The sequence below is a fragment of the Engystomops pustulosus genome, chromosome 5, assembly GCF_040894005.1.
Source record: "Engystomops pustulosus chromosome 5, aEngPut4.maternal, whole genome shotgun sequence".
In the NCBI taxonomy this organism is placed as follows: Eukaryota; Metazoa; Chordata; class Amphibia; order Anura; family Leptodactylidae; genus Engystomops; species Engystomops pustulosus.
The window spans coordinates 149,019,811-149,042,889 of NC_092415.1; the positions used below are offsets into that span (position 1 = coordinate 149,019,811).

A 23,079-nucleotide genomic window follows, 5' to 3' on the forward strand; every position below is an offset into this window, starting at 1 on the left:
CCCTTTAATCAGTTTATTAATTTTCTCAGTGCCGAGCAGACACAGGACAGAAGATGGCCGCTGGTCACATGTCCACATCACATGTCCTGCACCTGCCTGGGCTGTTCATGTGATCATCACCACGTTCGACTGCATTCAGTTGGTTGCAGTCCATCCAGTATGACCAGGTTGTGCTGAGACCTCATTTCAGTGATGTAATATGGAGTGATGGCAATGTCATGACACGCATCATTACTATGGTAACATACCAGGATAGTCTATTGTATCATCACTGGGAGCAGAGCAAAAGAGGGAGGCAGAGTTACTGACAGCTAAAAGATAATGGGACATGTAGTTTCCAGTGGTGGCCATCTTGGTGATAACTCCACCTACTTTAGAAAGCCCATAACATTTTGTGAATCATAAAATCAAATTATTTAAGTTTCATTTTGGGACTGATGACATTGGGGCACATTTACTTACCCGGTCCAGTCGCGATCCAGCGGCGGGTTCTCTGCACTGGATTCGGGTCCGGCCGGGATTTAATAAGGTAGTTCCTCCGCCGTCCACCAGGTGGCGCTGCTGCGCTGAAAAGCATTTTAACGCGCCGGAATTCACCGAGGCCGTCTGAGTGAAGGTAAGCGGGTCCCGAGCGACACATTTTCGGTTCTTAAATGCGGCGGTTTTTCCGAATACGTCGGGTTTTCGTTCGGCCACGCCCCCCGATTTCCGCCGCGCGCATGCCGGCGCCGATGCGCCACAATCCGATCGCGTGCGCCAAAATCCCGGGGCAATTCAGGTACAATCGGCGCAAATCGGAAATATTCGGGTAACACGTCGGGAAAACGCGAATCGGGCCCTTAGTAAATGACCCCCATTGAGTTTTGTTATTTGCATTTATTTGTAGCATCATGGGTTTTTGCATCATATTCCCATAAATACCCCTTTAATGACATGCCCTCCTCCCCCCAGAGTACTTGCAGCTTATTATTTTTAAAGCATCTTTTTTTTTAGGGAGAGGAGACTATAAAAAAAACAATTACAAGGCCAGATCCTGCAGCAGAATGCAAAGTGGTGTGAGACACTGAAGGGGTTAACTGTGGATGGGCGGTATGTTTCCCCTAGGTTTTGCTATTATGCAAGGCCTTAGTGCTGAGGTTGGGTGTCCAGCACCTTGGACACAGGTGATGGGAGCAGCTCAATCAGTCTTTTTTTTAAACCGCTCAGCAGAGCTGGAAGTGTTGTCTCTCTCTGGAAGGAGGCTGGAGAGCACACAGCCCTGACCTCTGTGCCTGGAGCAGCCAAGTGATTTTGTATAGTGGTGAGTTAGTGAACACCTGTATAGTTAGCACCCTGACGGGTAGGATTTTGTTTGTTTAATGCCTTAATGTAAAGGCTGTTTTATTTTGCTGCTACAATAAAACGCAGACGAGACCTGTTTTGGACTATACTTTGGTGTCACTGTCTTGAACTGCATCACAGCACCCCGCTACCACGGTCTCTACTGGGCCAAATCTCCCACATATGGTGCTTCGGATTGCGGGGAGTTCAAAAGACACACACCTGAAAGGCTCGCTACATCCTGCAACATTGCATGGCCTGGGTGAAAGCAGCAGGCAAATTGCAGGATAAAGCCAAGATCTAGGACTTTATTAAAGCCATGCTCCAGCAACAGGAGGAGAGATCCCGCCAGCAGCAGGAGGAGGACAGAGCTAATCGGCAGCAGCAGCAGGAAGAGTCCCAGGCTAATCGACAGCTGCAGCAAGCCATGCTCCAGCAACAGCAGGCAGAGTCCCGAGCCATGCTACAGCAACAGCAGGAACAGTCCCGAGCCATGTTCCAGCTGATGATGGAAAAGTTTTCTGGCGTTATGGCAGCACCGCAAGCGACGACTACTGAGGGGTCCCATACTGGTTTGCAAGGGTACCCGGTTGTCCTGCATTCCGCACGGGCTGCAGTGCAGAAGGCTTTACAAAAGATGACGGCGACCGACGACGTGGAGGCTTATCTCACTGTGTTCGAGCGAGTAGCTGAGCGAGAGGAGTTACCAGCTGAGCAGTGGGCAGATGTCCTGGCGCCGTTCCTGACAGGCGAATCGCAGAAGGCCTACTACGACCTGAGTGAAACGGAGGCCCGTGAGTACCCCCAGCTAAAGGCGGAGATTCTGGCTCGTCTTGGGGTCACCGTTCAAGTTCGTTCCAGCCGGGTCCACCAGTGGGCATACTCTGAAAAACTACCCCCGCGCTCCCAAATGCATGACCTGATCCATCTTGTCCGGAAGTGGCTACAACCCGATGACTGCACCCCAGCACAGATGGTCGAGAGAGTGGTTCTTGACAAGTTCACCCGTTCTCTGCCCTCTCGGCTCCAGCGGTGGGTTGGACAGGCCGGTCCCACAAATGCTGAGGAACTCGTGTCCCTAGTAGAGAGATATCGGGCTACGGAGGATCTTCTACTTATCCCTCCCACACGAAGCAGTGCCAGTGACAAGGCCATTAAACCATCTGGTAAGACTGCTACTGCAGAAAAAGGGAAACAGGTCAGGTTGGGAGGGGGTACACTGGGGGGCTTGGATACACAGAAACCCAGTGAGGCTCGTGACAGAGGTCATAGCTGTATCCAGTGCTGACGATGCCATGAAATGGGCCATATTGCTGCCAACTGTCCCCTGTCAGTGGAGCCAATGGACTGCAACCAGACCCGGCGAATGTCACTGTTTGCCCGGCCGGTTCTGGCTGCCGAGTCAGTCACGGATGCAGAACCCCAAGTGTGTATGGTCACAATCGGTGGTCACACGGTGGAAGCCTTGCTAGACTCAGGGAGTCTGGTTACCCTGGTGCGGGGAACTTTGGTTGATCCTGGACTGTACAGTGGGCGTAAAGTGGGAGTGTTGTGTATACATGGGGACACTCGCGAATATCCAACTGCTGTCATCAACCTACATACACCTTGTGGTACTATTACCCATGAAGTGGGGGTGGTGGGGACCCTGTTTCATGAGGCTATTATCGGCAGAGACTTACCGGTGTTTTGGGACCTCTGGAGACGAAGACCCACCTCAGGTGCTGTTGCAGATAATGGACGTATGTCCGGCCTTGGCCCCTGAACCCTTTGAGGCCGATGTACCCACACCAGCAGTAGGGGTGACCCCATGTGATGAATTCTCTCCCCTAGAGGTCCTAGCTGGTGAGGTCGAGGGCCACGAGGAGGTGGCCGACATGCCGGACCTTGAGTTTTCCCGTGAGAATTTTGGGGCTGCACAGCTACAGGACCCTACCTTGTTTAAAGCACGGGAGAATGTTAAGGTGATAAATGGGGTACTCCAATTACCAGGGGCTGACAAAATATACCCCCGAATGGTGATTGTTGGGGAGCTGTTATACAGGGTCGACCAGATACGGGGTGAGGAGGTTGAGCAACTTGTAGTACCCCAATCTCACCGTAGGCTGGTGCTAGAGTTGGCACACAAACATGTGCTGGGAGGGCACTTAGGTGCTGAGAAGACCCGGGAGAGGATCCTGCAGAGATTTTTCTGGCCCGGGGTGTGGGAGGAGGTAAACCGGTATTGTAGCTCCTGCCCTGAGTGTCAACTTACTGCCCCGGTGTCCCACTTCAGGAGTCCTTTGGTCCCGCTACCAATCATAGAGGTGCCATTTGAACGGATTGCAATGGATCTGGTTGGCCCCATAGTCAAATCCTCAAGGGGGCACCAATACATCCTGGTTATCCTGGACTACGCTACGTGGTATCCCGAGGCGATTCCATTAAGGAACACATCCTCCAAAAATATTGCTAGGGAGCTGTTCCAGGTATTCTCACGCACAGGCCTCCCCAAGGAAATCTTGACTGACCAGGGTACCCCATTCATGTCTAGGGTAATGAAGGAGATGTGTAAGTTACTGCAGGTAAAACAGCTCCGCACCTCTGTGTATCATCCTCAGACAGATGGCCTAGTCGAGAGGTTTAACAAGACCTTGAAGGGGATGCTAAAGAAGGTGGTCAGCAAGGATGGGAAGGACTGGGATTGTTTGTTGCCCTATTTGATGTTTGCCATACGTGAAGTTCCCCAGTCCTCCACGGGTTTCTCACCCTTTGAGCTGTTATATGGCCGTTCCCCACGTGGGCTTTTGGATATAGCCAAGGAGACCTGGGAACAGGAGAGGACCCCCCACCGTAGTGTGATAGAACACGTCTCCCTTATGCAGGACCGCATAGCGGCGGTAATGCCCCTTGTAAAGGAGCACATGACAAGGGCACAAGAGGCCCAGTCTAGGGTCTACAATAGGTCAGCCAGACTCAGGACCTTTAACCCAGGTGACAGAGTGTTAGTTCTGGTGCCCACCGTTGAGAGCAAGTTCTTGGCAAAATGGCAAGGACCATATGAGGTCATGGAGAAAGTGGGGGAGGTTAACTACAAGGTATCTCAGCCGGGGAGGAGGAAACCCGAACAGATATACCACGTGAACCTCCTAAAGCCATGGAGGGAAAGGGAGTCCCTGATGGCCGTGGGAGTAGAAAAAGCGTCTGTCCCCAAGAAGGGGACACCGGAGGTAGGTGTACCCGATGCCAAGGTGCCTGAAGTACGGATCTCGGAGTCCCTCTCCAGGGCCCAGATTCAGGAAGCGAAGGAGTTTGTGCTCCGAAATGTGGATGTGTTCTCTAAGTTACCGGGACGTACTTCAGTCATCAAGCATGATATCATAACCGAACCCCACATCCGGGTACACCAAAAACCCTACCGGGTCCCTGAAGCGCGCCGGCTTGCCATATCCGAAGAAGTCAGGCAGATGTTAGACCTGGGGGTTATCGAGGAGTCTAAAAGTGACTGGTCGAGTCCTATTGTGTTGATTCCCAAACCTGATGGTTCCCTACGGTTCTGCAATGACTTTAGGAAGTTGAACGAGGTGTCCAAATTTGATTCTTATCCCATGCCCAGGGTTGACGAGTTGATAGAACGACTTGGACAGGCTAGATTCTTCTCCACCCTTGACCTGACGAAAGGGTATTGGCAGGTACCCCTTACTGACAGGGCCAAAGAGAAGACCGCTTTTGTTACTCCGGATGGGCTTTTTCAGTACGTGGTACTCCCCTTTGGGCTACATGGGGCTCCCGCCACATTCCAGAGGTTAATGGATCTCGTGCTGAAACCTCACCGGAGATATGCCTCGGCCTATCTGGATGACATCATAGTTTATAGTAACGGTTGGGAGAGTCACCTGGCCAAAGTGCAAGCAGTGGTAGACTCCCTGAGGGCAGCAGGGTTGACAGCGAACCCCCAAAAATGTGCTCTGGGTCTGGAAGAGGCCCGTTACCTGGGGTACCGTATTGGGCGAGGTGTCATCAAACCCCAAGTAAATAAAGTGGAGGCGATCCAGCAGTGGCCACGACCTATGAGCAAGAAGCAAGTGAGGGCTTTCCTAGGCATAGTGGGCTATTATCGCCGATTTATCCCCGATTTTGCTACCATAGCGGCACCCCTGACTGACCTGACCAAGGGTAGCAGGGCGGTGATGGTAAAGTGGAGTGAAGAGGCTGAGGGGGCGTTTCAGCGACTTAAGACGGTTTTGTGCGAGGGACCGGTACTGATCACCCCTGACTTCACCAAGACCTTTATTGTGCAGACTGACGCTTCTGACATGGGCTTAGGGGCTGTCCTGTCCCAAGTAGTGGAGGGTGAGGAACATCCCGTGACATTCCTGAGCCGCAAGCTCACACCTCCTGAGAAGAACTACAGTATAGTTGAGAGGGAGTGCTTGGCGATCAAATGGGCTCTGGAATCCCTGAGGTATTACTTGATAGGGCGACAGTTTACACTAGTGACCGATCACTCTCCCCTCACCTGGATGAGTCAGGCCAAAGAGAGGAACGCCAGGGTCACAAGGTGGTTCCTAATGTTGCAGAATTTCAAATTCACGGTAGAACATCGAGCAGGAAAGCTGCATGGGAATGCCGATGCCCTGCCTCGTACCCACTGTCTGATGGCCAAAAGTGTTCGCCCCCACAGGGTCAAACAGAGGGGGAGGGTATGTGAGACACTGAAGGGGTTAACTGTGGATGGGCGGTATGTTTCCCCTAGGTTTTACTATTATGCAAGGCCTTAGTGTTGAGGTTGGGTGTCCAGCACCTTGAACACAGGTAATGGGAGCAGCCCAATCAGTCTTTTTTTTAAACCGCTCAGCAGAGCTGGAAGTGTTGTCTCTCTCTGGAAGGAGGCTGGAGAGCACACACCCCTGACCTCTGTGCCTGGAGCAGCCAAGTGATTTTGTATAGTGGTGAGTTAGTGAACACTAGAGATGAGCGAGCACTAAAATGCTCGGGTACTCGTTATTCGAGACGAACTTTTCCCGATGCTCGAGTGCTCGTCTCGAATAACGAGCCCCATTGAAGTCAATGGGAGACTCGAGCATTTTTCAAGGGGACCAAGGCTCTGCACAGGGAAGCTTGGCCAAACACCTGGGAACCTCAGAAAAGGATGGAAACACCACGGAAATGGACAGGAAACAGCAGGGGCAGCATGCATGGATGCCTCTGAGGCTGCTTAATCGCACCATTATGCCAAAAGTATGGGCAACAGCATGGCCATGACAGAGTGACAGAATGAAGCTAGATAGCATCTAAAACATCCAATAATTGACCCTGACACTATAGGGGACGGCATGCAGAGGCAGCGGCAGCAGCGGCAGGCTAGAGAGTGGCATGGCGACATACCCTAAATGGACTCAGGCTTCAAACCAATGGGTGGCAGAGAGGAACCAAAGGAGGTGAGCAAGAAGCGCTCAAATAATATCGGTACATGATAAAAGTTTGCCAGTATATTTTGTGGATTACACAGCAGGGTGGCGACAAAGTTAACAACTTTGATGTGGAAGCCATGAAAACAACCCAAAATTCTGCCTGACACAGCTCGTTTGATAAGGGGACCATGTATGGAGGCAGTGAACTAGTAGTAGATTAAAGGTGCTGCAGTTAAAACTATGTTAGTTGGATCTTGGCATGGAGCTGGCGCTCTGCTGCCAGGCGAGCTTTCGCAAATCCAAGCCCCTGTCTCTAGGCTACTCCCCAAACAGCACTTCTAAGAACCTTTTGTATAAGATCAAGTGTAGTAGCGTTCTTATAAGTTTGGGATATGGCGGGTGAGGGGAATGTAAACAGATGCGCAAGAAGCGCTGAAATAATATCGGTAAATGATAAAAGTATGCCAGTATATTTTGTGGATTACACAGCAGGGTGGTGACAAAGTTAACAAGTTTGATGTGGAATGCCCTGTAATAGCTCTTGGGCGGTGTGCCTTTTATCGCCTAGGCTCAGCAGTTTGAGCACCGCCTGCTGTCGCTTAGCGACGGCACTGCTGCTGTGCCTAGAGCTACCGACTGATGGCGCCATGGCCACGGATGGTAATTCGGAGGAGGAGGAGGTATACTAGGCCTTTGAGACCTGGATCGAGGTAGGCCCCGCAATTCTCTGCGTCGGCAGTATATGACTAGCCCCCGGGTCAGACTCGGTCCCAGCCTGCACCAAGTTAAGTGTAGTAGCGTTCTTATAAGTTTGGGATATGGCGGGTGAGGGGAATGTAAACAGATGCGCAAGAAGCGCATGATGCGCATGGAGCTGGCGCTCCGCTGCCAGGCGAGCTTTCGCCAATCCAAGCCCCTGTCTCTAGGCTACTCCCCAAACAGCACTTCTAAGAACCTTTTGTATAAGATTAAGTGTAGTAGCGTTCTTATAAGTTTGGGATATGGCGGGTGAGGGGAATGTAAACAGATGCGCAAGAAGCGCTGAAATAATATCGGTAAATGATAAAAGTTTGCCAGTATATTTTGTGGATAACACAGCAGGGTGGCGACAAAGTTAACAACTTTGATGTGGAATCCATGAAAACAACCCAAATTTCTGCCTGACACACCTCGTTTGATAAGGGGACGATGTATGGAGGCAGCTATATGGACGACTTTTGGAGGTAGCAATGGAGACAACGTGTGGAGGCTGCTATGGAGACAATTTAATTTGGATAGTGCCTGTATGTGGCAGTCCAAAAAAGTTTTCAAACCAGAGGAGCAGGTAGGTGGCCCTCCAGAAAAATGAAATAGATTGAGTGCCTGTATGTGGCAGTCCAAAAAACTTTTCAAACCAGAGGAGCAGGTAGGTGGCCCTCCAGTAAAATGGAATAGGTTGAGTGCCTGTATGTGGCAGTCCAAAAAAGTTTTCAAACCAGAGGAGCAGGTAGGTGGCCCTCCAGAAAAATGAAATAGATTGAGTGCCTGTATGTGGCAGTCCAAAAAAGTTGTCAAACCAGAGGAGCAGGTAGGTGGCCCTCCAGAAAAATTGAATAGATTGAGTGCCTGTATGTGGCACTCCCAAAAATTGTTTAACCCCTTAAGGACGCAGCCATTTTACAGCTTAAGGCTCAGCCCGATTTTTTGGATTCTGACTTGCTTCGCTTTATATGGTTATAACTTTTGAACACTGTTACTTATCAAAGCGATTCTGAGACTGTTTTTTCCCCACATGCTGTACTTCATTTTAGTGGTAAATGTTGGCTGATAAGTTTTGCGTTTATTTACAAAAAAAAGAAAATATGATAAATTTTTTGAAAAATTTGCCATTTTCGAAATTCTAAATCATTGCGTTTTCAGGCAGATAGATTTACCACCTAAATAAGTTGCTGAATAACATTTCCCATTTGTCTACTTTACATTTTCATAATTTCTGAAATGTCTGGATAATTTATTTTGATGTCGTGCGGCTTACAAATAGAATATCGCTTTTCCGGATTTTCAGAATTGACTATTTTGGGGATAAATACAGTTTTGAATGAAATTTTACATATTTAGCATCAAAACCCCCTATATAATCTACCCATTTTCAAATCTGCACCCCTCAATCTATCAGAAACAGCTTTTACGAAGATTGTTAACCCCTTGAGATCTTCATAGTAATTGAATCAAAATGGAGGTGAAATTTAGAATGGTCATATTGTTCCCTTATACGTTCATTTAGCACTAAAATTTACACATTTCCAAAATATAAAAAGAGAAAACCCACCATACAATTTGTTCTGCAATTTCTCCTGAGTACAAAGACCCCCCCACATGTGGCTGTGACTTGTTTTATGGGCGCACAGCGAGACGCAGAAGGGAAGGAGAGCCCTGCAGCTGCCAGGATTTTAGTTTCCTCATTGGCCCCTTTTGAAGGCTATAAAATTTTCGCTTTTTCGTTATTGGGGCCATGTGACGGCATTTTTTTTGCGGGATGAGATGCTTTTTCCATTGTTACCATTTTGGGGTTGGTATCACCTATTGTTGAAAATTTAGGAACTTTTTTTGAGGGCAGGAGTAGAAAAGCATCAATTCTGTACTGGATTTTTTACTTTTTTTTTTTTGGTGTTCACCGTATAGACTAATAATCATGTTAGCTTTATTCTATGGGTTGATACGATTACGGCGATACCAGACATGAATATATTTTCTTACGTTTTACTAAATTTGTCAAACAAAACCCTAATGTGGGGAAAAATCTATAATTTTTGTATTGCCATCTTCCAAGTGGCATAACTTTGTTACGTTTTCGGCTACGGAGCTGGTTGATGGCTTGTTTTTTGCGGGACATGTTGTACTTTGCACCAGTATCATGTCTAAGTACATATGGTTTTTTGGTCGCATTTTATAGCATTTTTTGTGGGATTGAAAAGGTAAAAATCATAATTTTTGGAGGGTTTATAACAGTTTTTTTTTACGGCGTTTATCGTGGGGGTTCAATAATGATTTACTTTTATTCTACGGGTTGCTACGGACGCGGTGATACTATATATGTGGGGTTTGTGTTATGATTTAGACTTTTTTTTTGAGTTATATGTCTCTTTATATGTTTTGGGGGTTTGGGGCATTTTTAGTGATTTATGGCTTTATTTTTTTATTGAATAACTTTTTTTTTTACTTTTTTACTTTTATACCATGGGACATGAACAAGAAATCCTCTGATTGCTTGTTCATGATAATATTCTGCAATACTCATGTATTGCAGAGTATTATCAGTGTCAGCCTATGCACTTGCATAGGCTGGCACTTTGCCAGTAAGATGACGTCACAGACGCCATCTTACTGGCAATTCTTGCTAGTAACTCTGGGGTCCAGATCGGACCCCAGAGTTACTATAGCAACGATCGGCGCCCCCCGAAAACGGTTCGGGGGGGGCGATCGTGGGGGAAAGACACCCCAGATGCTTGTTAGATGCCGCGGTCGCGCTGACCGCGGCATCTAAAGGGTTAAGCACCCGCGATCGGAGACAACTCCGATCGCGGGTGTTACACTGGGGTGCCGGCTATTAGTTACAGCCGGCACCCCGTGTTTCCCGATGCCGGTTCGGCTCTGATCCAGAGCCGAGCCGGCATAGGCGCCGTGGCGGATATATCCGCCACTGAGCGCTAAGTCACTGCGCTCCGTGGCGGATATATCCGCCGCGGAGCGTGAAGGGGTTAAAACAGAGGACCGGGTCGGTGGCCCTCCAGAAAAATTAAATGCATAAAGTACTATAGCTAGAGCCAGTGGGCCCTGTCAAAAAATAGCCAGTTTCCTTTGCTTTACTCTACAAAGAGGAGGAGAAGGAGGAAAATGAGGAGGAGGAGGAGTGGATAAATTATTCAGGTTGAGCTTCCTTCACCTGGTGGAGATTGGAAATTATGAGAAATCCAGGCTTTATTCATCTTAATAAGCGTCAGCCTGTCAGCGCTGTCAGTCGACAGGCGTGTACGCTTATCGGTGATGATGCCACCAGCTGCACTGAAAACCCGCTCGGACAAGACGCTAGCGGCAGGGCAGGCAAGAACCTCCAAGGCGTACAGCGCCAGTTCGTGCCACATGTCCAGCTTTGAAACCCAGTAGTTGTAGGGAGCTGTGTGATCATTTAGGACGATGGTATGGTCAGCTACGTACTCCCTCACCATCTTTCTGTAAAGATCAGCCCTACTCTGCCGAGACTGGGGACAGGTGACAGTGTCTTGCTGGGGTGACATAAAGCTGGCAAAAGCCTTGTAAAGCGTACCCTTGCCGGTGCTGGACAAGCTGCCTGCTCGCCTACTCTCCCTCGCTACTTGTCCCGCAGAACTACGCACTCTGCCGCTAGCGCTGTCAGAAGGGAAATACTGTTTCAGCTTGTGCACCAGGGCCTGCTAGTATTCATGCATTCTCACACTCCTTTCCTCTCCAGGGATGAGAGTGGAAAGATTTTGCTTGTACCGTGGGTCCAGGAGAGTGAACACCCAGTAATCGGTGCTGGAATAAATTCTTTGAACGCGAGGGTCACGGGATAGGCAGCCTAGCATGAAATCTGCCATATGCGCCAGAGTACCAACGCGTAAGAATTCACTCCCCTCACTGGCCTGACTGTCCATTTCCTCCTCCTCCAACTCCTCCAACTCCTCTTCTTCTGCCCATACACGCTGAACAGTGAAGGACTCAACAATGGTCCCCTCTTGTGTCTCGCCAACATTCTCCTCCTCTTCCTCCTCATCCTCCTCCACCTCCACCTCCTCCGATATGCGCTGAGAAACAGACCTAAGGGTGCTTTGGCTATCAACAAGGGAATCTTCTTCCCCCGTCTCTTGTGACGAGCGCAAAGCTTCCGACTTCATGCTGATCAGAGAGTTTTTCAACAGGCCAAGCAGCGGGATGGTGAGGCTGATGATGGCGGCATCGCCACTGACCATCTGTGTTGACTCCTCAAAGTTACTCAGCACTACAATCTACAATCGCTCGGCGCTGCTGGTAAACTCTGGATAACATGGTCAGTGTTGAATTCCACCTTGTGGGCACGTCGCACAACAGTCGGTGAGCGGGCAGTTGGAGGCGGCGCTGCGCTGCCCTGAGAGTGGCAGCATCTGTGCTGGACTTCCTGAAATGCGCACAGATGCGGCGCACCTTCGTGAGCAAATCAGACAGATTGGGGTATGTCTTGAGGAAACGCTGAACTATCAGATTTAACACATGGGCCAGGCATGGCACATGTGTCAGTCTGCCGAGTTGCAGAGCCGCCTCCAGGTTACGGCCGTTGTCACACACAACCATGCCTGGCTTCAGGTTCAGCGGTGCCATCCACAGATCAGTCTGCGCCGTGATGCCCTGTAATAGTTCTTGGGCGGTGTGCCTTTTATCGCCTAGGCTCAGCAGTTTGAGCACCGTCTGCTGTCGCTTAGCGACCGCACTGCTGCTGTGCCTAGAGCTACCGACTGATGGCGCCATGCCCACGGATGGTAGTTCGGAGGAGGAGGTGGAGGAGGGGTGGGAGGAGGAGGAAGCATAGTAGGCCTGAAACACCTGGACCGAGGTAGGCCCCGCAATCCTTGGCGTCGGCAGTATATGACCAGCCGCAGGGTCAGACTCGGTCCCAGTCTCCACCAAGTTAACCCAATGTGCCGTCAGCGATATATAGTGGCCCTGCCCGGCAGCACTCGTCCACGTGTCCGTGGTCAGGTGGACCTTGTCAGAAACGGCGTTGGTCAGGGCACGGATGATGTTGTCTGACACGTGCTGGTGCAGGGCTGGGACGGCACATCTGGAAAAGTAATGGCGGCTGGGGACCGAATACCGAGGGGCGGCCGCCGCCATGAGGTTGCGAAAGGCCTCGGTCTCTACTAGCCTATAGGGCAGCATCTCCAGGCTGAGCAATCTGGAGATGTGGACATTAAGGGCTTGGGCGTGCGGGTGGGTTGCACTATATTTGCGTTTCCGCTCCAGCGTCTGGGGTATGGAGAGCTGAACGCTGGTGGATGCTGTGGAGGATCGTGGAGGCGACGATGGGGTTTTTGTGCCAGGGTCCTGGGCAGGGGGCTGACTATCAGCTGAAACAGGGGAAGGAGCAGTGGTGTGCACGGCCGGAGGTGAACGGGCTTGGTGCCACTGAGTGGGGTGTTTAGCATTCATATGCCTGCGCATACTGGTGGTAGTTAAGCTAGTAGTGGTGGAACCCCTGCTGATCCTGGTTTGGCAAAGGTTGCACACTACAGTCCGTCGGTCATCCGGTGTTTCCTTAAAGAACCTCCAGACTTCTGAAAATCTAGCCCTCGCCGCGGGAGCCCTCGCCACGGGAGCTTCACTACGTGACACATTTGGCGCTGATGCACCTGCTCTGGCCCTGCCTCTCCGTCTGGCCCCACCAATGCCTCTTCCAACCTGTTCTGGTCGAGGACTCTCCTCCGTCTCAGAAGCACTGTGTTCACCCGGCCTATCAACCCAGCTTGGGTCTGTCACCTCATCATCCTCCGATCCCTCAGTCTGCTCCCCCCTCGGACTTCCTGCCCTGACAACAACTTCACCACTGTCTGACAACCGTGTCTCCTCATCGTCGGACACCTCTTTACACACTTCTTCCACTACGTCAAGAAGGTCATCATCACCCACAGACTGCGACTGGTGGAAAACCTGGGCATCGGAAAATTGCTCAGCAGCAACCGGACAAGTGGTTTGTGACTGTGGGAAGGGTCCAGAAAACAGTTCCTCAGAGTATGCCGGTTCAAATGCCAAATTTTCATGGGAGGGTGCAGACTGGGGGGGAGGAGGCTGAGGTGCAGGAGCTGGAGGAGTGCCGATTTCGGTGACATGGGTGGACTGCGTGGAAGACTGACTGGTGGACAAATTGCTCGAAGCATTGTCGGCAATCCACGACATCACCTGTTCGCACTGTTCTGGCCTCAACAGTGCTCTACCACGAGTCCCAGTAACTTCAGACATGAACCTAGGGAGTGTAGCTCTGCGGCGTTCCCCTGCTCCCTCATAAGCAGGTGGTGTCTCACCCCGCCCAGGACCACGGCCTCTGACCCCTGCAGTAGTTGGACGCCCACGTCCCCGCCCTCGTCCTCTACCCCTAACCCTCGGGTTAAACATTTTGAAAATGAGAGTTATAACTTGAATTTTTTTTTTAACTTTTTTTTGTGTTTTTTTTTTTTTTTTTTGTGGTTTTTTTTTTTTTTTTTGTGTTTTTTAGTTTTTTAAACCAAACGATGCTATCCTATTGCTATGGCTATTTTCTAGCCAAGTATGAAAGCACACTACTATGCCATATGAGATGACGCTGAGTTATGAAAAAAATAAACGTAAAATAAAAAAGGAAATGGCAGACTGTGCCTAATTGAAATACAACCCCGGGCCCTAATAAATTTTCCCACTTCGGTCTTTGCGATGGATATGTGCGTCACTAAGCGCAAAACACAGCGGTCGCAAGTCTCACTCCAAATTGCTCACAATTTGCTAGTAGATGCACTGCAGCAAAGACAGCCACCAGCAGATCAACCAGAAATCAAATATATATAACGCTACTGTAGGCGTAAGTAAGCCGTTTGGATTCTCCTATGGCTATTTTCTAGCCAAGTATGAAAGCACACTACTATGCCAGATGAGATGACGCTGAGTTATGAAAAAAATAAATGTAAAATAAAAAAGGAAATGGCAGACTGTGCCTAATTGAAATACAACCCCGGGCCCTAATAAATTTTCCCACTTCGGTCTTTGCGATGGATATGTGCGTCACTAAGCGCAAAACACAGCGGTCGCAAGTCTCACTCCAAATTGCTCACAATTTGCTAGTAGATGCACTGCAGCAAGGACAGCCACCAGCAGATCAACCAGAAATCAAATATATATAACGCTACTGTAGGCGTAAGTAAGCCGTTTGGATTCTCCTATGGCTATTTTCTAGCCAAGTATGAAAGCACACTACTATGCAAGATGAGATGACACTGAGTTATTAAAAAAATAAACGTAAAATAAAAAGAAACTGGCAGACTGTGCCTAATTGAAATCAAACCCCTAATAAATTTTCCCACTTTGGTGTTTAAGGTGGATATGTGTGTCACTAAGAGCTAAACACAACGGTAGCAAGTCCCCCTGCAAATTCCTCACAATATGGTACTAGCTGCACTACTAGTGCCAGCAAGCCCAGCCACAAGCAAATAAAAAAAAAAGTATAACGTTATTGTAGCCCTAAGAAGGGCTGTTGGGTTCTTGTTGAATCACTCCTGCCTAACACTATTCTAATAGAACACCCTATCGCTTTCCCTAACCAGCAGCAGCTCTCTCCCTAGCGGCATCCAGACACAGAATGATCCGAGCAGCACGGGCAGCGGCTAGTCTATCCCAGGGTCACCTGATCTGGCCAGCCAACCACTGCTATCGACGTGTAAGCGTACCACGTCATGCTGGGTGGAGTGCAGAGTCTCCTGGCTTGTGATTGGCTCTGTTTCTGGCCGCCAAAAAGCAAAACGGCGGGAGCTGCCATTTTCTCGAGCGGGCGAAGTATTCGTCCGAGCAACGAGCAGTTACGAGTACGCTAATGCTCGATCGAGCATCAAGCTCGGACGAGTATGTTCGCTCATCTCTAGTGAACACCTGTATAGTTAGCACCCTGACGGGTAGGATTTTGTTTGTTTAATGCCTGAATGTAAAGGCTGTTTTATTTTGCTGCTACAATAAAACGCCGGCGAGACCTGTTTTGGACTATACTTTGGTGTCACTGTCTTGAACTGCATCACAGCACCCCGCTACCACGGTCTCTACTGGGCCAAATCTCCCACAGTGGATAACATTGCTTTACAAAGTATGATCAAAACTGTGTAAGGCTACACTCACACGACAATGTGCCTGCCGTACCATGGCATTTTGAGGAGGATTGTCGCTCCCTGATAATGTCATCAGTAGCCATGACCCCCCCCCACACCACAGCGGTGCGCACTGCTGCTGGCATATATGTGCCAGCGCACCCACAGCCACAGTAGTTTAAATGCTGCTGATGGATTTTAAAAGACAGGATTTTAAAATTTGGGTTTGGGTTTGCTCATCACTAGACATGAAGCATCTCTTGCTAGTCAGGCGATAAAAACTATAATAAACTACTGAAAATAAGGGAGGAAAAGGAGTAAGTCTAATCCAGAAATTGTAGGGCTAATTTAGTATGCCATAATGACCTCCCAAAACATATACACCATTAAAGCCCAAGGCTAAGAAACAATACATATAAACCAATTGTATCTTCCTATAACAGGAAGATAGGCCTAGGACAAAAGACACGTATTGCAATATATAATCAAGTAAATTTTTTTATTAATTCAATATATAAACAATGTAAAACTAATTTTCCAAGTTAAAATTATGCAGCCACAAATGATGGTAGGCAGATAAAGGAGTAACACCACTTGGACATATAGGGGAAAGGCCAATATGTTTACATCTTTCTAGGGTCAGATAAATTTACTAAATACATATCATTATAAACTTTAGACCTATATATATACAATTACATTGCACTAATCCCTAAAACATTTGAAAGTAAACAGGGTATCTTACCCATAATCAGTTGGCGGATCCCAAGTCCAGGGTGACTCCAGCCCCGACGCGCGTTTCGACTCAAATGAGCCTTCGTCTGGGGGTGGCGTCATCCATGTCTAGGTAGCCTTATAACTAAGTGGTAGGCCAATCAAATTGCCTCGCTGTGACATGTGATGTCTCCGCGTCATACCCACGTAACAAGTCCGTGAGTATGCGCGGTAGAGCTTGAATACGAATTCTATGCGCAGGCGCATTGCGCCACTTTATCGCATAGCCGATAGAATAGTCAGAGCATGCGCAACGAAACCGAGAGAAAGAATCTTCTGTGTACAGGTGCGCCACAGCGTTCACATAGGCTGCCCGTGTACAATGTCACAGACAAAAGAATAAGTTTGAATACCAGCTCATAAATAGAAATATAGATCATAAGGATATCCGTAGAGTCCATAGAATAATTAAACAATATGATCCATTCATATTATACCACATAAAATATGTCATACCAATAATGAAGTACAGCATAATATTATTAAAGTAGCATAGTGCAACATATTGTTATTAAAAAATAACCATGAATCCTTAAACATGATGTGAGGCATTCAAAGTGCTACATTGTGTTATATTGGTCCTCTACAGCCCACAATACCTATGCTGTAAGGGGGGGCAATAAATTAAAGCATGATAGTGATAAAATATTATATACATGATATTTTAAGCAGCAATAAATTATAAATTATACCAAACATTAATTAGTGCTTATAAAAGTGAAGTGATGAGGGAGTGAAGAGGAAGGGAGTGAAGGAGAGTGATAAAGTGAAGGATGTGGAGATTGGTGCGAGTGAAAAAAAGGGGGAATAATAATATCATAACCAGAATCATTGTATAACATTATTTGAAAAATTATTATGTAAATATTAATATGCAAAAAAGTTACATTATATAAAACAACGAAAGAAAAAAAGTTCAATAAGTTACACACCAAGTTAACTTTTTTCAATACACGTAAAATATGATTAGGTCGGTATGACGATGGGTGGTCCAAAAATAACTAACATAATTGTCATATTGTTTTTTCTTCTGAAAACTATAAGGTAGGCTTAGAGCTCAAATGGTCGCTATAAGACTCTCGATTTATTATCCAATAAGGGTATTTGTTCTTTCACACGGTTATTGAGAAGGCCGATCAAAGACATTGAGGGTACCTAAGACTCAAAGACATAAAAATAAGTTAAAAATAAGAAAACTCAACATTAAAAAACGCATCATAAACCTGTAAGATGACGCAGGTGGGTAGGATGTGGCATAAAGGCTCAGAAAGAGAACTCTCCCCATAAACTAATATCCTGACTATGGAGATAGAAGAGTAATCATAAGAAGGGCGCATAGCTCAAGGACTCATTGAGACCATTCGGATGGATAGTATTAAGAGTCCATATCCATTTTGATTCAAATTGTGCTAGTCTCCGCTGTATGGGTCCCCCTCTAATTCCTAGAGAAATCCTGTCAATTCCACGAACTCGGAAGCCACTGGGATCAGAATTATGTTTGTCTCTAAAATGTTGCGCAATCGGTTTGCCATCAGAGTTGAAATCAGCATTTCTGGAAGCATTAATATCACGCATGTGCTCTCTTATGCGCACTTTCATTGCCCTAACAGTCATGCCGATGTAGATTTTTTTACAAGGGCATGTCGCATAGTAAATTACAGCTTGAGTGCTGCATGTGATACTTTGTGTAATTTTGAATGTTTTTGTACCGGTAGAGTCACAGAAATTATTGCATGCCTCTACATTTGGGCAGGCTATACACTTTCCGCATTGCTTACATCCCCAACGTGGTAAGCTAGCGCCAAAAATCGTTTTGGGGGTGTCAGAAGTGTGATGACTCTTTACTAAAAGGTCTTTCAAATTCTTAGCTCTGCGAGCAGTTGTAGTAGGATAAGGGGCAATGTATTTCCCTATAATAGGGTCAGAGTGCAGAATTGGCCAGTATCTCCTAAGAATATTACGCATTTCATTCCACTGTGAATGGTAATTCGTAATGTATCTCACCTGGGAAGAGATTTTTTCTTTAGGTCGGGGTTTCAATAGTTGTTGCCGAGGTGTGCATTTAGCCCGCCAGTAGGCTCTCTTGATGGCTCTGCTGCTGTAGCCTCTTTGTCGAAAACGAGTGCAGAGGTCCTTTGCTTGCAATTCGAATGTTTGGTCAGTGGAGCAAATTCGTTTAATACGAAGAAATTGGCCCGTCGGTATCGCATCAATTGTCTGTGGAGGATGGGAAGATGTAGCGTGAAGCAGGGCATTGACTGCAGTTTCTTTTCTATACACATTGGTCTGTAAGTAACCTTCCGCATCTTTATATAAAGAAACATCAAGAAAAGAGACCTTTTGTTTATCAGCGGTGTACGTAAGTTTTATGTTGAGATGATTGTTATTCAGTCTCTCTATAAATTGTTGCAACTCACAATGGTCCCCCCTCCAGACCAGCAGGATGTCGTCTATGTACCGGGCCCATCCCGCTCGTCCCCCAGCAGGTCCCTCTCCCACAGCCCCAGGAACAGATTTGCATATGAGGGCGCACAGGACGCCCCCATTGCTGTACCCCGGAGCTGCAGGTAGAAGGACCCGCCGAAGACAAAGAAGTTGTGTAAAAAAATCTACATCGGCATGACTGTTAGGGCAATGAAAGTGCGCATAAGAGAGCACATGCGTGATATTAATGCTTCCAGAAATGCTGATTTCAACTCTGATGGCAAACCGATTGCGCAACATTTTAGAGACAAACATAATTCTGATCCCAGTGGCTTCCGAGTTCGTGGAATTGACAGGATTTCTCTAGGAATTAGAGGGGGACCCATACAGCGGAGACTAGCACAACGTGAATCAAAATGGATATGGACTCTTAATACTATCCATCCGAATGGTCTCAATGAGTCCTTGAGCTATGCGCCCTTCTTATGATTCCTCTTCTATCTCCATAGTCAGGATATTAGTTTATGGGGAGAGTTCTCTTTCTGAGCCTTTATGCCACATCCTACCCACCTGCGTCATCTTACAGGTTTATGATGCGTTTTTTAATGTTGAGTTTTCTTATTTTTAACTTATTTTTATGTCTTTGAGTCTTAGGTACCCTCAATGTCTTTGATCGGCCTTCTCAATAACCGTGTGAAAGAACAAATACCCTTATTGGATAATAAATCGAGAGTCTTATAGCGACCATTTGAGCTCTAAGCCTACCTTATAGTTTTCAGAAGAAAAAACAATATGACAATTATGTTAGTTATTTTTGGACCACCCATCGTCATACCGACCTAATCATATTTTACGTGTATTGAAAAAAGTTAACTTGGTGTGTAACTTATTGAACTTTTTTTCTTTCGTTGTTTTATATAATGTAACTTTTTTGCATATTAATATTTACATAATAATTTTTCAAATAATGTTATACAATGATTCTGGTTATGATATTATTATTCCCCCTTTTTTTCACTCGCACCAATCTCCACATCCTTCACTTTATCACTCTCCTTCACTCCCTTCCTCTTCACTCCCTCATCACTTCACTTTTATAAGCACTAATTAATGTTTGGTATAATTTATAATTTATTGCTGCTTAAAATATCATGTATATAATATTTTATCACTATCATGCTTTAATTTATTGCCCCCCCTTACAGCATAGGTATTGTGGGCTGTAGAGGACCAATATAACACAATGTAGCACTTTGAATGCCTCACATCATGTTTAAGGATTCATGGTTATTTTTTAATAACAATATGTTGCACTATGCTACTTTAATAATATTATGCTGTACTTCATTATTGGTATGACATATTTTATGTGGTATAATATGAATGGATCATATTGTTTAATTATTCTATGGACTCTACGGATATCCTTATGATCTATATTTCTATTTATGAGCTGGTATTCAAACTTATTCTTTTGTCTGTGACATTGTACACGGGCAGCCTATGTGAACGCTGTGGCGCACCTGTACACAGAAGATTCTTTCTCTCGGTTTCGTTGCGCATGCTCTGACTATTCTATCGGCTATGCGATAAAGTGGCGCAATGCGCCTGCGCATAGAATTCGTATTCAAGCTCTACCGCGCATACTCACGGACTTGTTACGTGGGTATGACGCGGAGACATCACATGTCACAGCGAGGCAATTTGATTGGCCTACCACTTAGTTATAAGGCTACCTAGACATGGATGACGCCACCCCCAGACGAAGGCTCATTTGAGTCGAAACGCGCGTCGGGGCTGGAGTCACCCTGGACTTGGGATCCGCCAACTGATTATGGGTAAGATACCCTGTTTACTTTCAAATGTTTTAGGGATTAGTGCAATGTAATTGTATATATATAGGTCTAAAGTTTATAATGATATGTATTTAGTAAATTTATCTGACCCTAGAAAGATGTAAACATATTGGCCTTTCCCCTATATGTCCAAGTGGTGTTACTCCTTTATCTGCCTACCATCATTTGTGGCTGCATAATTTTAACTTGGAAAATTAGTTTTACATTGTTTATATATTGAATTAATAAAAAAATTTACTTGATTATATATTGCAATACGTGTCTTTTGTCCTAGGCCTATCTTCCTGTTATAGGAAGATACAATTGGTTTATAAATACTAGTCAGGCGATACTATTCTCTTTTTTTCTATAATACCAATCAAAATATTTCATTTCTTTGGTTATAAATAGATTTGAAAAATGCTTTTACTTTATAAAACAAAATGGTCTTGCATTTGAAAATAATATTGCTTTTTTTCCATGTCAAAATGATCCATTTCGCTTGAGCTTGATGGGCTTTTCTCCTGGGCATGACAGCCAGTGCTCTTTCAGCACCTTTTCTTTTAAGGTAAATACAGAAACATTTATCACATCTTCCTGTCAGTTAGTGATGGTTTGTAAAACCCTTGTGATTTTATAGAAACAAAGAATATTTTCCGTCATCAAGAATCATTATTTTTCTTTGCAGTTATGATCTTTTCAGTTTCCTTTTCTTGGATACAATCCCATGAGAAAGTCGTTAAACTAAGAGTTGTGTGTTGCCATCTTCAATATAATCTATCAAATTCAGCTGCTATCAATAGTTATACAGAAATCCAAGGCTTTGTTGACTAACTTGCTGCAAAATTCTATTGTGAAATAATATTATTTTTTTCTAGTTAAAGGCAACATTATTTAGTAATGTAAAATAATAATATTTTATGTTTAAATTATATAAAAAGGTCATTTCAACTAACCTGACAGAATTACATGGGCCAGGGCAGCATTTCATTGTGGTGAAATAAAAGAAATGCATAAGAACTAGAGGTGGCTTCCTCTAATAAACATGGGAATTTCTTTATTTTTAATGCAACAAAGCCAAAAAATTGGCCCATGTCTTTAAGAACCTTGTGAAAAAGATCAAGGATTCTTGTCATTGATGATAACCTACTACAGAGACCAGACGTTAACATTAACTGTTACATATGAATTTACATGAAGAGACTAAAGGATTTGAGAAAACCGAATATTATAGACATTCTGTAGTTAGTTGTCCAGGATGTTTGGAACAACACCTATCTGAGCTCCTTTTGAACAGAATTGGTATTCACACCACCAAATGTGATTTAATCTTGTTTTTGTTTTTTGTTTATTCAATGTTTTCTTTGGGTCAGTAACATACCAGAGATACCAAATCTATAAAGTTTTATTATTTCTAAAAAGTTAAAAACGTTGGTAGACAAAAATTTTATTGCCTAAATTTCATTCACCTTATTTTCACACCTGTAACTTTCCATATTTATGTCTTACATACTTTAGCTGTTTAAGCTTCAGGACAAGCTGACATTTGAATTGATAACATGTTAAAAACTGTACTGCCCTCATCACTTGGTATTAAAATACCCAATAAGTGACAATTTGAACATTTGTAATTCTGTTTTCCATAACCTAACATGTTTATGATTTTATGTTTATTTATTTATGCATTTTTACAAGCCTGGAGCCGATGTAGTTTTGCATGAGAGCTTATAGCCAGGAGCGGATTAAGACTGTCATAGGCCCTGGGCTGAATAAATATTATAGCCCCTACAAGTCTGGAATTCACTTTCTACATCTGGTACTAGAATCAAGCTTTTTGGGGAATAGAGTATGTGTCTCTTCTGCCTGCTTTCAATATGCAGTTTCAGGACTTTTGGAGGACCTTCAAAAGGTCCTGAAATGTCTCTTGTGTACTTGTATATTGAAAGCAGGAATATATTTACAAGGATTTCATGGGTGAAGGTCTTTCTCAATATAAAATTTAGTTTGGATGGACATGGGCCCCCTCCCAGGCTTCGGCCCTGGGCTACCACCCAAACTTCCTATATTATAATCCACTACTGCTAACAGAAATCCAAGCAATGCTGAATAGAGCTGATATAATAGTATATCAGTCTTAACACTTTAGGAGTATTACAACAAACCAGGGTGTCAGAACTGTTACAAGAGCTAGGTGTGCAGAATAAGTTCTCTTACACCTGGTTGTAATGATCTATGGAGGGCCGGTTGATTGACAAGACAGTAGCCTATGAATTCTATGAGAATGCTGGAGCACTGCACCAATCAGCTTCTGTGGCAGTGTTCAATAACTGCATCTATTGCTGCTTAACCAATATGCAGGTACCTGGTTTGACTTGTCTTCCTGGCTCCTTGAAAATCTTTATACAGATGTAGTGCAGGTTAATATGACTTGAGTTGAAGTGAGTATGAAGTGAGTTAACTCAGTTATCACAGAAGATTGTAATA

General features: G+C 45.6%; 1 long non-coding RNA gene across 2 annotated transcripts in view; it reads left to right on the top strand.

Moving 5' to 3' along the window:
* The window catches only part of LOC140134207 (uncharacterized), a 39,994-nt gene that overhangs the window by 322 nt on the left and 16,593 nt on the right, over positions 1 to 23,079 (top strand). The window contains exon 1 of one of the 2 annotated variants that reach the window (XR_011856123.1): positions 158 to 239. The exons of the other annotated variant lie outside the window; for it this stretch is intronic. This is a non-coding gene — a long non-coding RNA (uncharacterized lncRNA). Of the gene's footprint in view, positions 1 to 157; positions 240 to 23,079 lie in introns of those variants that run through there. 2 annotated transcript variants of the gene reach the window in all.